The 15,671-nt window shown below is 45.6% G+C and overlaps 1 long non-coding RNA gene across 1 annotated transcript; it reads left to right on the top strand.

Annotated features, from left to right (window-relative positions):
• The first annotated feature begins 12,173 nt into the window (after positions 1-12,173).
• Positions 12,174-15,035, top strand: LOC123582168. Its single transcript, XR_006704258.1, has 2 exons — positions 12,174-12,463; positions 14,885-15,035. It is a non-coding gene; the product is annotated as an uncharacterized LOC123582168 (long non-coding RNA).
• Positions 15,036-15,671: the final 636 nt, after the last annotated feature.

The following is a 15,671-nucleotide window of genomic DNA, read 5'->3' on the forward strand; positions in this document are numbered from 1 at the left end:
GTGGGAATTATTTCAGGTATGCAAGCCTAATTCAACATTTAAAAATCAATCGAGTCTATCACATCAACAAGTTAAAGAAGAAAATTATATAATCAAGTCAATTGTTTAGGAAAAAGCATTTGACGAAATCCAATATCCATTCATAATTAAAAACTCTCAGCAAACTAGAAATAGAAATTTCCTGAACTTGGTAAAGAACATATACAAAAAACCTACAGCTCACATCATCATATTTAATGGTGAGAAACTGGATGCTTTCTCCCTAAGATCAAGAACAAGGCTAGGATGTCTCTTCTCACAACCCTTAGTCAACATTGTACTGGAAGTTCTAGTCAGAGCAACCAGAGAAGAAAAGGAAACAAAAGACATAGAGGGGCGCCTGGGTGACTCAGTCAGTTAAGCATCTGACTCTTGATTTCTGCTCAGGCCATCATCTCACAGTTTGTAAGACTGAGTCCCAAGTCAGGCTCTGCACTGAGTGTGGAGCCTGCTTGGAATTCTCTTTCTCCCTCTCTCCCTGCCCCTCCCCTGCATGCTCGCTCTCTCTCTCTCTCTCTCTCCCTCTCTCTAAATACATAAACATTTTTTTAAAATCAGGAAATTAACATGGATACAACACTCCTATATAATCTACAGACCTTATTAAAAGTACACCAATTGTCTAATTATCTAATGTCCTTTTTCTTCTGCAGGATCCTTTAGGATTCCCCATTGCATTTAGTCGTGTTTCCTTGGCCTCCTCTGCTCTATGATGGTTCCTCAGTCTTTCCTTATCTTTACACATTCATATTGATCTCTCAGATTCCAATCCAACACCACAGGGTTCATTCCAGCCTCCCCTCTTCTCTTATTTGTAACTTCTTTCTCTGACAGTGACAAATCTGGCTGTCAACATCTACAATACATTTACTTATTTGTTCAGCCTTCGTCTCCACATAAAGTAGTTTCAGAATTGTTAACCTAGAGAAATTTAGTAGGAGTACAGAATTGATGTACGGTTTCTTTGTCTTTAGCCTTTTAGTATCTAGTCAAAATTCTATTTTCCAAAGGTTTTTAGGTTAGTTCTTTTCTTCCCCACCCCTTTCAGTGGGGTTATATAATTCACTTGTATGGGGTTCATTTGTAACAGTCTGTGTTCTATTTGGGGAACACACATTCTGCTTAATTTTTTTTTAATTTTCATATAGTAAAATTCACTCTATGTGCTTTGCAGTCCTATGGGATCTGACAAAGGCACAGGGTCATAGCTATCACCACAGTCATGAAATGAACAGTTGCATACCCCACCCTAAAATTCCCTCATGCTGCCCCTTTGTAATTAACCCCTCCCCACACCCCCTATTTCTGGCAACCACTGATCTGTTTTCTGTCTCTATAGTTTTGCGTTTTCAAGAATGTCATACGAGTGAACTCATGTAATAGCTTGGGGGTAGCTAGCTTTGGGGATCTGGCTTCTTTCACTTAGCAAAATACATTCATTTTACTCAATGGGTCACGATCTACTGTTATAGTTATTTATTTTGTTGCTCAAATTGCCCAGACTTGGCTATTGAGAGCCCTTTCAAGTTGGCTCCTGTGATCTTTTGACATGTCCCCATCATGTTTTGAGGACTTCCTTCCTTCCTGGCACCACGAGCTGATCCTAGTTTATTTTGTATTTTCCCTTTTTCAAGGGAAATCCCAGCCCACTTTTTCAAGAAGCCCTTGTACCTGGAGAATCCACTCTAGAGGGCCAGACATCCTGTCCTCCCAGAAGAGGACCTGGGGAAAACGGACTCATCCACTGCAGTGCCTGAGAAAGGGAAGCGGAGGATTCTTCTCATCAGAAGGCCCTGAGGTGGCAGGATAGAGGAGCTGAGTCAAGATGTGGGCTGTCTATGCAAATCAGGCCGTTGGAGGGCTCATACCCGTGTTGACATTGTGCATCTATGGCTCCTGTGATTCTTGGCAAGATTTCCAAAACAGCATTATGCATGGAAGTCTGTCAAAGGTTTTCAAATACAATGCTAAGTCTAGGAAGTCCCCCTTCATCATGGCATGCAGTCTGGCTGCCTTTATGCCACTGTCCTTGTGCTCCCAGCCATTGGTAGTCACATTAGAATAGTTACAGGAGAGGCGCCTGGGTGGCTCAGTGGTTAAGCCTTCGACTTCATTCAGCTCAGGTCATGATCTTCCAGTCTGTGAGTTTGAGCCCCGCGTCAGGCTCTGTGCTGACAGCTCAGAGCCTGGAGCCTGCTTCAGCTCTGTGTCTCCCTCTCTCTGCCCCTCCCCTGCTCATGTTCTGTCTGTCTGTCTCTCTCTCTCTCTCAAAAATAAACATTAAAAAAAAAAAAGAATATTACAGGAATTTCCCATCAAAGCACCTCAGTTGAGGAACCTCTTGATGTCTACATAAAAACTATGTTTAAGACTTACTTTAAAAATATGGGATTCTCTCAAAACCCCTTGCTAAAGCAGTTTGCATCAGGAGCTGGCTGTGATAGTTCCCTGAGGTTGCTATGGGAACTGGTGTCTGTGAATTTCAAGTGCCACCTAGTTAGCAGCTGGCTGTTAGCAACTCTTTGGAAGGAGGCATGTTTCACTCTTTGAAAGTGGAACATTTTTTTTTTCCTTTGGGTTGTGAGCAATTAGCCAAGGGGGTTTCACTCAGGAAAGAGATACTGTGTGACTGGATTCGCTCCCAGCTGTGGCATCCTAGAGGGGGTGAGGGGGGTCAGACTTTCTCATGGAGGGGAGGCATCGGCTGAGGCTAATGTCTCTGCTTTGATGCAGGGAAGCCACGTGTGGCCTGCAGGGTGTATGAATGTTGCAAGGGCAGGGGGAGGTGTAGGTAGCAAGAGCCACACTGGGCACCACGGTGCCTGCTGGCATCCCCTCCCTGCCCAGGGTCTGGTACCAAAGACCAGATTGCTGACTCTTCTGCCTTAAATCCTGGGCTGCGATCCAGATACCTGTCTCCAGGTGCTCTTGAGGTCATTAACAGTCCCTTCAGATGAGTTGCATTTGTTGGCCGACCTGATGCTGGCATGGCACGTTCCTGTGTTCTAGGTGTGACCCAGAAGCCCTTGTCCCCAAGAGCCTAAGCCCATGTGGTCAACGCCAGTTCAGCCGGGACTTGGGTTCCTGGGATCATCAGGCCTCCGTAAAACCCAGCCCTGGGGTGCTGTCTCCTGCACGATGGGTGTCACGGCCACTTGCGCAGGTAGCAGCCTCCCTGGCTGAGCGCACGAAGAGCACCCAGTGAGATTAAAGGCTGCATCAGTGGCTGGGCCAGGGATGTGCTCCAGAGGTCTGGGCCACAGGGCAAGCAGGGACCCAGGGAGGAGGCAGGTGAGAATTATACCTCACACAGGCACCAGGGCCGACAAGTTGTGAGAACACGAGGAGTCAGTGAGAAAGTGGGGAGATGGGTCAGAGCGGCAAATGTGTGAGGAGAGCAGCTTTCCTGGACCAAGGCCTGGGTTTGTCCGTTTGGGCTCCTAGAAGAGAGACAGAGGAGGGAATTCGTGAGTGTCTTACCTGTGCGCTTCTGGAGGATTTGGGATGCAGAGCTGGCCCGAATACCCACGGCTGAGATCCCAGGGCTTTCTGAAAGTGTCATTTGGCACTAAGATGGAATTCAGCATCAGTTAGGACAAAGCATCTTCTAGTATAACAATCAAGCACCCACGGATGTTGTGGCTCTTTAGAGTTACTATTAAGTAAACTAGATTTTATAAAAAACAAAGCAAAGAACAAGAGTGATGACTGTCATCTAAGGCAGTGGTTCTCAACCCTGATTGCACGTCGGAAGAACCTGGAAAAGTAGAGTCACTTTTTAAACCAAATGATTTTAACCCAATGGTTCAATGGCTCTGGAGTCTAGCCTTAGGTTTTAAACATTCTCTGAGTGTTTCTTTTTTTTTTTTCTTTTTTTTTTTAAGTTTATTTTTGAGAGAGACAGAGCATGAGCATGAGCATCAGAGGGGCAGAGAGAGATGGGGACACAGAATGTGAAGCAGGCTTCAGGCTCTGAGCTGTACGCACAGAGCCCAACATAGGGCTTGAACCCACGAATGGTGACATCATAACCTGAGCCGAAGTCAGATGCTCAACCAACTAAGCCACCCAGGCGCCCCTCTCTGAGCTATTCTAACGGGTGGCTAGAGTAGAGAACTCCTGCTCTAAGATAAAACATCTGTAATCTAAAAATAAAGAAATAAAGAAATAAACGTAAACCATGTGAGTATGACAAGTATTACCATCACATGGAGGTCGCATGCCACAATTTGGTTCAGTCCTTCACTACTAGAGGAAAATTTCCTCTAAGTTGAATCTGTACTTAGATATAGGATGACTCTCTGAAAACAAAGGTGAGAGGATCAGGAAAATAGATGGTGCCATGAATATCTTCCAATACTTGTGACACTGTTCTTACAGTAGGTAATAACACAGTGTCTTATTTTCTTCCCATTGATTCAGTAGTTGCCCCTAACACCGAATGGAGAAGCTGGACCCAGAGGACATACCCTGCTCGGAGGAAATGCGAGATACAGATTAAAAGTTCTGCTGCAAACATCACCATGGGCCGGGGGGAGTATCCTGCTCTGATCTTGAGCAAAATTGTGAAGCAGGAGTCCCTGCCACATACCTCGTGGCTGAGAATGGGCATGGTGCCCTCCCAAGGTGAGGAGGATGCGCTGGGTCTAGGCAACAATGTCTACCATGACTTCCCAATTGAGCCTGTGGGCAGGGGACTCATGAAAAACAAGGGAGCCCCAGAAAGGGTGGTGGAGCAGAGTTGATGAAGGCCTCAGGTGCTGACTAGTTAATGACCTTGGCATTTGAGATTAATGGTATTAGACTTTACAAGTGTGACCAGTTGTAAGGGGGAGACTCACCAGTGGTGGCTGTTGGGAGAGAAAAGGAAGTCAAGGGACATGTTCATGAATCAACTTAAAAGTTACCCAAACATTAGAGGCATCAAACCTGACATCCTTACTTAAGAGGCATGGAAATTGAGCCACTGGAAGGTGAGGGGACTCATCCATGCTCACACAGCCATTTGGGTCCTGGAAGGACCAGATGCCCACTCCTTCATCTCAGTCAGTCCTGTCGATTCTCAAAGCACTTCTTGAGTCCTGGGCATATGACATCACATAGATGCTGGGGGTACAGCAGAAACCCTGTCACCAAGGAGACCACGGTCAACTCACACATCTGTGTTGGTTTCCTATTGCACTGTAACAAATTACCACAAACTTGGTGGCTTAAAACAACACAAACTCGTCATTTTATAGTTCTGTGGTTCACAAATTCCATGTGGGTCTCACTGGCCTAAGATCAAAGATTTGGCAGGGCTGTGGTCCTTTCTGGAAGATCCAGGGAATAACCCATGTCCTTGCTTTTTTCAGCTTCTAGAGGCGACCCACATTCCTGGCTCATGGCCCTCTTTCCCCATCTCGCAAAGCCAGTGACGTCAGGCAGAGATCTTCTCACACTGCCCTCCTCTGCCCTCCTCTTCTGTCCCCCTCTTCCACTTTTAGGACCCTAGTAATTACACCAAGCCCAACCTGATAATCCAAGATAATTTCCCTATCTTAAGGTCAGTTGATTCAGAACCTTAAATCCCCTTTGCCATGTAACGACACATTCACAGGTTCCAGGGATCAGGGCATGGACATCTTTGGGAGACGATTTATTCTGCCTGACCCACTTCCCATGAGACTGTGTGACAACCTGGTTGGCAAGAGAAGGGCTAGGACTCAGAAAGTTCAGGAGGGTTGAATGAGGTGTCAGAAGAAAACTGCACTTGGTGCTTGTCACAGGCTGGAACTTTCATGCATAAACAAGGGGCCTTGGAAGGGAGGCCTGAGCATAAAGGATCTGTGTATGCCTCCCTCACCTAATCAAGCACAGGGTGTTTCCCAGAAAGTGGAAATGTTACGCGGGGTCGGGGAGGCCAAATTCTCTCTCAGGGCCAGAGGCGTTGTGTCTGGAATGAACCAGAAGTTTAAAAGCTAACCTGTTATGAAGTTGGCCAAGAGCAGAGAAGGACAAAGCTCCTGACCCTGCCCCCACTGCAAACTGCCTTGCATAATTCTGAGCAAGCGACGAGAAGGTTTAGCCACTGGAGAGAATGTCCCCATTGCAGGTGGACAGTCATAGAAACTTCACCTGAAAGGATATATTTAAAATGAAAATAATCTTCCAGCTGGTCTCCCTGTCTTCAGCTGCCCCCAACCCCTGACCTCCCTGCTGCCCCAGAGATCCTTCCAAAGAGCTCACTTGAGCACATGAGTCCAGCTTACACCCTCCGCCCTCCAATAGCTTTCCGTATCCTTCACAATAGAGGCCTACGCTATATTGAATTGGAGGGCGGTCAAGTCCCCTCACCGCATGGGGCCTGCACGTCCCTGCAAGCAGCTCGTGTTCCTAAAAACACAACCATCTTTTCAACTTCAAGGCCTCTGGAACAAACTGCCTTCCTTCTCTTTCTGGAAAACTCTAATTCACCTCTCAAGACCAAATATCACTTCCTCAGGGATTCCTGCAGGAGCTGAGTGGCTGCCTCTCACTTGCTCTCACTGTTCACGGTGCCATTTTCCTGCTGCGCTGAACACTTGAAGGTCAAGGGGTTGTCATTTTCCTGTATTTCCCCAGGGCCTACTGAGCAAGGGACCTGGCCCAGCTGGTGCTCCTGAAATGTTTGTAACACGAAGAAGCATTATAGAAGGTTGGCATGCTCTGCTTTCCCAGTTCCCCAGGAATTAGAAATCTGGAAGTAGAGCCTGAATGAGTTTCACTAATGTGTGAAATTGGACTAAGTCTACAGTTAAAAGAAAAATCACGTTGGCATTTCTGATAGATTGATGGAATTCATGACCACAATTAACGGCCCCCCTGCATCCACCCCTTGACTTCACGATTTTGTAACTCCTCCCATTAAGAGGTGGGGTATGTTTTTTCTCCTCTTGAATCAGATCTAGCCTTGTGACTTTCTTTGGCCAACAGAATGTAACAGAAGTGGTTATGTGCCATTTAAAAAAATTTTTTTAAATATGTTTTTTAATGTTTATTTGAGAGAGAGAGAGAGAGAGAGAGTATTTGAGTGGGGGAGGGACAGAGAGAGGGAGACACAGAATCCCAAGCAGGCTCCAGGCTCTGAGCTGTCAGCACAGAGCACGATGCAGGGCTTGAACCCATGAACCATGAGGTCATGACTCGAGCAGAAATTGGACGCTCAACTGACTGAGCCACCCAGGCGCCCTTGAATGTTGTGTGCCATTTAGAGTCCAGGCCTCAGGAGGCTCTGAATGTTTTCTTAGGACCCCTGCCTCAATTATGAAAACAAGTCTGGACCAATCTGCTAGAGGAAAAGAGAACAACGGGCTAGTCTATGGAGTAGAGGCGACTCATCCTACCCAAATCCACTAGCCTCAGCTCCGGAAACAGCTGGCCACAGAGTACGCCCAGCTGAGTTCAACCAAACCTGGCCCAAATCACCAGAACCACCCATCCAACCTGTAGACATATGAGCAATAATAAATGTTCGTTGTTTTAAGCTGTTAAAATTGGGGACGTTTTGTTACACAGCATTACTGTGGCAATAGATAACTGGTATAGGACAGCTCATGACTGAGAAGCAAATGAGAAATGAATGTGTGGCTGTGGTGGAGTGGATAGAAGAGGGTCAAGGAAACCCATCTTCTTTTTTATTTTAATTATTAAAGTTTCATTCCAGGGAAAATTAGTTCCTTTCCTCCTTTGATCTATCCGCACTAAGACGGCTTTTCATTTGCTTCTTCCTGGTGTTCACCTGGGGACTAGAAGCAGGAATGGGCTCCAACACAGTATTTTCCTGAGTGGAAATAATTAGTTCAATGTTTCCTGAAATAAGGAAGCCATCAGAGGCCTATTTTTTTTAACCTGCCTAATGGATCTGGTATTAACATTCTGCATGCTGGTTTCAGGAAGAAGTGACAGGCCTGGTGGAAAAGATCACTTGAGGAAAGCTGTGTTTGGAACATCAAAAATAAAAGCAAAGATAAGAGTCAGTCTGCCTCTGCAGTTTTGATGAAAGTGGAAGTGAGAATTCAGTCAGGGAGCCAGGGGGCTGGAGTCTGAAAGGACATGGGGCAGGGATGGTCGACTGGAGGCATCATGGAGACCTGGAGGTGTGATTGCCAGTTCAGCACATCACATTCTGAGCACATTCATTTCTGTCTCGGATGGGCAGGTTCACCTTGCTCCTCACATTCCCTCCTTATTGGGACTCATTTGAGGCTAATTTGGGAATTGCCTCAACACACACTTCAGAAATTTCCATAACAAAAATGAGGAAGAACGACCCAGGGGTTGCTCCTGCCCCTGAAATGCATCTACCACTCCAAACCCACCTGGAATCTCACCACTTCTGTCTCCTATCCAGAAGGGCTCCCCCACCCCTTAATCCCTCTAACACACCAGCGGGCTGCAGGCACACATCTGGCCTCAAGTATAACTTGAGTGTGATCCAACTTGCCAAACCTTTAACATTGGCTTAGCTACTTCAGGTGCAAATGCTCAACATTTAAACTGAATAAATAAACTTTGGAGGGGGAACTTGGGAACCCCACACTTCGTCTAACATTGTCCGTTGTCTGTGGGAGATGTGTTCCCCATTCTTAAACAGCCAGCGTACAAATGATCTTTTCTTGGGGCACAAGCCATTTCCCAGGTGGATCATCTCTGAGCAGAGGAGAAGCACACCTCGCTGTGGGGCCCTTTGATTCTGGTTAAGCTCCACATTCAAGATGGTCTGCACGATTGATCTGTTCTCTGGTTCAGGTCACTCCTTTCATCACAATTTTCCCCAACTGCTGATTCAGAAATTACCTCTCCCTTTCCTACACTGCAGTGAGCTCTCAGCTACCTTTTCCTCATCCTCCTCATACACCTCGGCTCTTTGTTTTCTGAAGTGCTCTGGTGACCATAGGGCCATGGGTTAGAATCCTTGCTCCACAACAGCGGAGGCCACACGTGATCGCTTGCTCTTACCTTAGTCCACAGAAGCCAGCTTTCTTCCTGTGGAAATAGCGGTGAGGCCAGGCCTAGATGGCCACAGCCACTGAGAGCACTACCTCCTGGGACGAGTCACAGGACAAGGGGCAGGGAGGCAGTATGGGAGAGTGGAAATGCGTCAGCCTCAGTGCAGACAGCAGATCAGCCAAAGCAAGACTGTCAGGTCCAGTCCACAGCTGAGAGATGTGCCTGACAGCCCACCTCAGCAATTGGTTTGCCTGTGATTTTTCTCTTTCATTTCCCCCTTTCTTATTTCCTTTGAAATAACAAACAGGGAAATATGGAAAATTTCAAACCCACAGAAGTAGGAATACATAATGACCCCACCCCCACCCCCATGCCTGTCACACAGTTTCCACAATTGTCTATTTCTGGCCAATCTCATTTTATCCACACTGCCACTCGTTTCCCTCTCTCCTGATTATTTGGAAATAAATCCCAAGCATCACATCTTTTTTGTTTTATTTTTTGGTAAATATTTCAGTAATTCTAAAAGATAAGGACTCTTAAAACACACACACACACACACACACACACACACAACCAAAAAAAAACGCTATTATCAAACCTGAAGAGATCCAATAAAATCCCCATCAAAATTCCAGTGGATGGAATTTTGTATGGGACCACAAAAGATCCCAAACAACCAAAGCAATCCTGAGAAGAAAGAGCAAAGCTGGAGGCATTGCACTTCCTGATTTCAAAGTATATTGTAAAGCTATAGTAAAGAAACAGAACAGTATGGTACCGGCACAAAAACAGACAAATAGATCAATGGAACAGAATTAGAAGCCCAGAAATAAACTCATATATATATATGGCTAACTAATATTTGACAAGGGAGCCAAGAATACTCAATGGGGAAAGGATAGTCTCCTCAATAAATAGTGTTAGAAACTGGATAACCACATGCAAAAAAATGAAATTGAATGCCTATCTTACACCACTCACAAAAATTAACTCAAAATGGATTAAAGCCTTAAACATAAGATCTGAAACCATAACACTCCTAGAAGAAAACTTAGGGAAAAAGCACCTTGACATTGGTCTTGGCATGACTTTTTGGATATCACAAGCAATAAAGGCAAAACCCAGTAAGTGGAACTACATCAAACTAAAAAGTTTCTGCTAAGCATACACCCAAGAAAAATGGAAACACGTTTAACACAAAAAACTTGTGCATGAGTATGCACAGCACTGTTATTCATAGAAGCCAAAGGATGGAAACAACCCAAATGTCCAACAACTGATGACTAGATAAACAAAATGTGGTCTGTTTATACGGTGGTTTATTACTTGGGAAGAAAAAGAAATGAAGGACTGATACAAGTTACACCATGAATGAACCTTGAAAACTTAACCTAACAGACCTCCAATGAGACTGTTTATATGAAAGGTGCAGAAGAGGAAAATACATAGAGACAGAAGTTAGTGGTTGCCTGGGCCTGGGGGCAATGGGAGAGAATGGGGAGTGACTGCTAATGGGAACAGGGTTTCTTTTCAGGGTGATGAAAATGTTCTGGAATTAGATAAGGATGATGGTTGCATACACTTATGAACATACTAAATAGAAGCCCCACTGAATTGTAGACTTTAAAATAGTGAATTATAGGGGCACTTGGGTGACTCAATCAGTTAAACATCTGACTCTTGATTTGGGCTCAGATCATGAGCTCGTAGTTCCTGAGATCAAGCCCTACATCGAGCTCTGCGCTGACAGTGCAGAGCCTGCTTGGGATTCTCTTTCTCTCTCTGCCCCACCTCTGCTCATGCTGTTGTGCTCCCCCTCTCTATCTCTCAAAATAAATAAATAAACTGGGGCGTCTGGGTACCCCAGTCAGTTAAGCATCTGACTTCAGCTCAGGTCATGATCTCGAAGTTTGTGAATTCAAGCCCCACTTCTGGCTCTGTGCTGACAGCTCGGAGCCTGGAGCCTGCTTTGGGTTCTGTGTCTCCCTCTCTCTCTCTCTGCCCCTCCCCTGCTCGTGCTCTGTCTCTCTCTCTCTCTCTCTCCAAAATAAATACACATAAACAAACAAACTTTAAAAAATAGTGGATTTTATAGTATGGGAATTATATCTCAATTAAAAGAAATACAGGCAGTCCCGATGAATGATGAATTAAGGATCTAGGCACAACAGCAACAATGGCTAATAAGGCAAAATGAAAGACAACGAGACACAATGAGCCTCCTGTTGGGAGGACACTCAGCCACCTATGAGGGATCTTTGCCAAAAAAAGTGAACAGGAATCTGTTCAAGCCTGTAGCTCCAGCACAGACTTACAGGAAACACACAGGCAGAGAAATATGTTAAATGACACCACGCGATGTAATTCAGATTGAGGGAAACTGTATTGGACAAACATTGACATTGGTTGTGTGAATAAACAAATTCTGAAGGAAAAAAAAGAAAACGGGAATTGCTGGTTCATGTAACAACTCTAGGTTTCATCTTTTGAGGAACTGCCAGACTGTTTTCCACGGAGGCTGCACCATCTTAAATTCCCACCAAAGTATGAGGGCTCCAATTCTCCACATCCTTGCCTGACCCTTATTATTGTCATCTCTGTAATCATAGCCCTCTTAGTAGTGGGTGTAAAATGCCCACCAGTCCCTGCCCAGGCTTGGGCTGTGCTCACTCAACAGTCAAGCTCAAATGTGCTCTGTTTTCAAGGCAGGCAGGCTGGTAGTTCTGGATCCTTCCCCACAACACTCCTGCCATGTTCCTGCACCATGTGCTGCCCGGAATAAAAGCTGAATGAGACATCCAGACGCTCAAAGTCCAGCCAAGGAGATGTGAACTAGCTCTTTTGTTGGCAGGAACAAATTCCACCCCCACCCCCACCCCCACCCCCCTCCTGCAATGGGCTTCAGTGGAGGGAAGATTTGCTGCAAGACCTCCCTGCAGATCTCACAATTGAGGACCCACACAAGAACCAGGATGCTCTCAGGAGCAGGGCCAATCTCTCTCCCTCTTTCTCTGCCCCTGTCCACCCCCCTGACTCTCCTGCATCTGTTAACTACTTTCATCAGGTCACACACGGCCTCTGCATCCTGACCACCTCACAATGTTGACTGACAAGTGGCTCCTGACGACACACGGCCTTTCTGCCCCAGCACCAGCCACAGTCCCCCCGTGGCCCTGTCTCCTTTCTTCATGCCACCCCTTCTGGCAGCCACGTGCTTCTGCAGCAGGCCACAGAAGGCCTGTGAAGGGTCCCCTGGTCAGGCCAGCTGTGGCCAGGGAGAGGAGCAGGGGCCCGTGGAAGGAGAGAGAGCCTTCCAGCGCTGACAGTCAGGGAGCACACAGCCACCTCCGAGGGGTGGGAACTGCACCGGGCCTTCAACCCCAGGGAATCAGAAAGACAGAGAAAAGAAGCCTTCTAGTCCAGGCACAGAGATGTTCTCAGGGCCCGCTGGGTGAGTGGCTTTGGACTGAGAGAAAAGTGGAGAAAAACAGAGAGGTGGACCTTGCTGCATTGTTCTGGGTCATGACTGTTAAGCTGAAGAACATGGATCCTATCTTACAGATCAGTGGTTTTCTAAGTTATTTTTAGCCACAGAAACCTTTTGTTTCCATATCAAATAATACCAAGAAGCTTCAAGCATGACTCAGAGGGAAGCAGGGCCGCTCTGACCAAAGCAGAGGTGCCAACGAAGTGGCTTGCCCAGGACTGGTGCCCACTCCACCTGTCCAAGGCCCCTCTCTGATTCCCTGAACTCTGAGGCTCAAGGGCAACCTCTGATTGGGGTCTGGGAGCTTCAGAAGGCTTTTGAGAAGAATGGCAGGGTCGTTTGAAAAGGGAGTGCATCGAGCAGAGGCCCCACTGTCCTGAGAAATGCCTAATCCGAGCAGTTTGCTGAGAACTTCCTGGATTGGGGCAGGGAGGTTTAAGGCCCAACACAAGTGAGAGTTAATTAAATCACACTAAATTGCAGTAAAATACCATCATTTCCATTTATTTTATTAAAAATAGTGACCATTTCAAAGCCACGGCTAGTCCTCAACCAACGCGTCACTTTTTATTGCTATTTAATAAAAAAAAAAAAAAAAAAAAATGTTGAGATAAGCCAAAGCTGGTAAATACAAAATCCACTGGGGGGTTGGAGAGTTTTTCTTTTTGTTCTTTGGATTTCAAATTAATAAGGTTTTATTGTAGAAAAAGTTCAGATACGTGTATACAGCGATGCCAGCAGAATGCTGACAGCCAAGTAATATAGCTCTAAAATAATTTTTCTCCTTGGCCTGGCAACCTAGAGCTATAGCTTCAAGAGCTTATCCCCCAGAAAATTGCCGTGGTGTGTTAGGAGAATCTAGCCCATCCATACAAAACCAACTTTTGAAAAAGCACTTTTCAGTCCACCGACTATTTAGTTTTAAAACAGTATTAGCTACAGTCTCCAAATCAGAGCATGGCCCAGTATGCCACCTCATTGGGCCCCTGGTCCAGTCCTGGGTGGGAGACCCCAACGGGGACCAAGCACCCCTGCATGGTCCGTCCTCTCTGACCAGCTTTGGCATTTGTGCCTGCCCACGGGGGTCCCCCACCCAGCCCCTGCTCAGTGGCCTTGCCAAAGTTGCCACACTGGCCTCGGGGCCCTAGAAGTCACTTTGCCATCTGGCTGACCCTACCCAAGTCCCCAGGGCCACCTGCTCCAGCTCCTGATGCCTGACTCGGAGCTCAGCTGTGGCACAGGGACTAAGTGTATCTGCTCATTTATCTTCCCAAACTAGAGTCCATGCCTGGGCACAGCTTTGGTTAGCACAGGCCATCGGTCTTTAGAAGACAGGGGACTCTTTGAAAAATTCCTGTCACTTTCAGGCCATATACAGTTGCAAAGAAACAAATGAACATGTTTGAAATTTGAAAATTCATTACTCTCTTTCAGTGCAAATAGCTCCTTTAAGAAGATAGGTACAAATTATTCTGGAAAAAGGGATTTATTATTGCAAGAAGCTATCTTGGCTTCTTCTATCCTTATGGCCTCTTCCCCATTAGTCTGTATAGCTCAGTGTATTCGTTCACTAGAGCTGTACATAACAAAGGACCACAGGCTTAAGCACAGAAATTTATTTTCTCACAGTTCTGGAGGCTATAGGTTTGTGATCAAGGTGTTGGTGGGTTGCTTTCTTCTGAGGCCCCTCTCTGGAGATGGCTATCTTCTCTACACGTCTTCACCTGGCCTTCCCTTTATGCATGTATCTGTGTCCAGCTTCCCTCCTCTTATAAAGACACCAGTCATATTAGATTAGGACCTACCCTAGTGACTTCATTTTAATTTAATTACCTCTTTAAGGAATCTATTTTTTTTAATGTTTTATTTATTTTTGAGAGAGAGAGAGAACAAGTTGGGGAGAGGGACAGAGAGAGGAAGACAGAGAATCCAAAGCAGGCTCCAGGCTCCAAGCTGTCAGCACAGAGCTGGATGTGGGCCTCGAACTCACAAACCGCAAGATTATGACCTGAGCTGAAGTTGGATGCTTAACCGACTGAGCCACCAGGCGCTCCAAGAACCTATTTTCGGAATATACACATTCTAAAGTAGTGGGGGTTAGGACTTCAACATATCGATTTTGGGGGGGGGGAGCACAATTCAGCCCATAACACTTGGGAACTGGCATTATCTCTACACAGACTAGAGTTTAGATGTAATAGCTTGAAGGATGTTCAAGTTGTTGGTGATATGCAAAACACCTAAAAATATTCAAAGTCCCTTATTATTAAAATTATAGAGGTTATAAAATCATAACCTTTTATAAAATAAAATTATAGAGTATAGAGGTTATGCCACATTTATGAATCTTATTTGTTGATAACCTGCTTTTATATTTGTTTACAGAACAACTTACGGAATTTTATATCTCTACGTGAGAAGCTGTACAGAAGGAAAATCTGTCCGAGTTACACAGCAATGATACTTGACTACTAAATCTTTTATGAACATCCTGTATAACTGTGTTTAAATAAATCATGGACATTTTTATATGACATTTAAAAAACTCATTGTTCATTTTTTTACAGATTTTGTGCAGTAGTTATAAAAATAAGTGGATACCTGTCATCTCAAGATAATAGGTTAGTATTTAAAAAGGTATCTCTTAAGGTGTAATTCACAAAGTTTGTCACAGTACTTTACATAATTTTTTCCCAACGCAGCTTAGAACCTGTCTCTAGCACTCCACATTCCTTCCAGCAAATTCTCCACTACTGGCTATTTATTGTGTGAAGGCTGGGATAAGGCTTCAGAGACACTGAAAGGTAAAGGCACTGATGGAGAGCTTCGGACCCTCCTTCACTGAGGTGGTTCCCTCCAGACAGGTCAGAGCTCAGCAGCCAGCACTCTGAGGTACGGCCCAAGGTCCTGCCTTGCCCCTCAGGAGGAAGTCACTCTCCATCTTGCCTCTGGATCTCCTTCTCTGGGGAAACAAGCTGTCCACACTGCCATACAGTCCATGTCTGTGTCCCCAAAAGCACCCTTCCCCAGCTCCTTTCCTGACCTCTTGCCCTCTTTCTGATTTTCTCTGGGTTATGGGAAGCAGGTGTTTTGGAGGTTGTTAAGACTGGTAATTCTACTTGCTACTTCACCTGCTCTTTGAAGGTAGTCCTGGGCATGTCACACTTGGAGT

The sequence above is a fragment of the Leopardus geoffroyi genome, chromosome B3 (genome assembly GCF_018350155.1).
Source record: "Leopardus geoffroyi isolate Oge1 chromosome B3, O.geoffroyi_Oge1_pat1.0, whole genome shotgun sequence".
Classification (NCBI taxonomy): Eukaryota; Metazoa; Chordata; class Mammalia; order Carnivora; family Felidae; genus Leopardus; species Leopardus geoffroyi.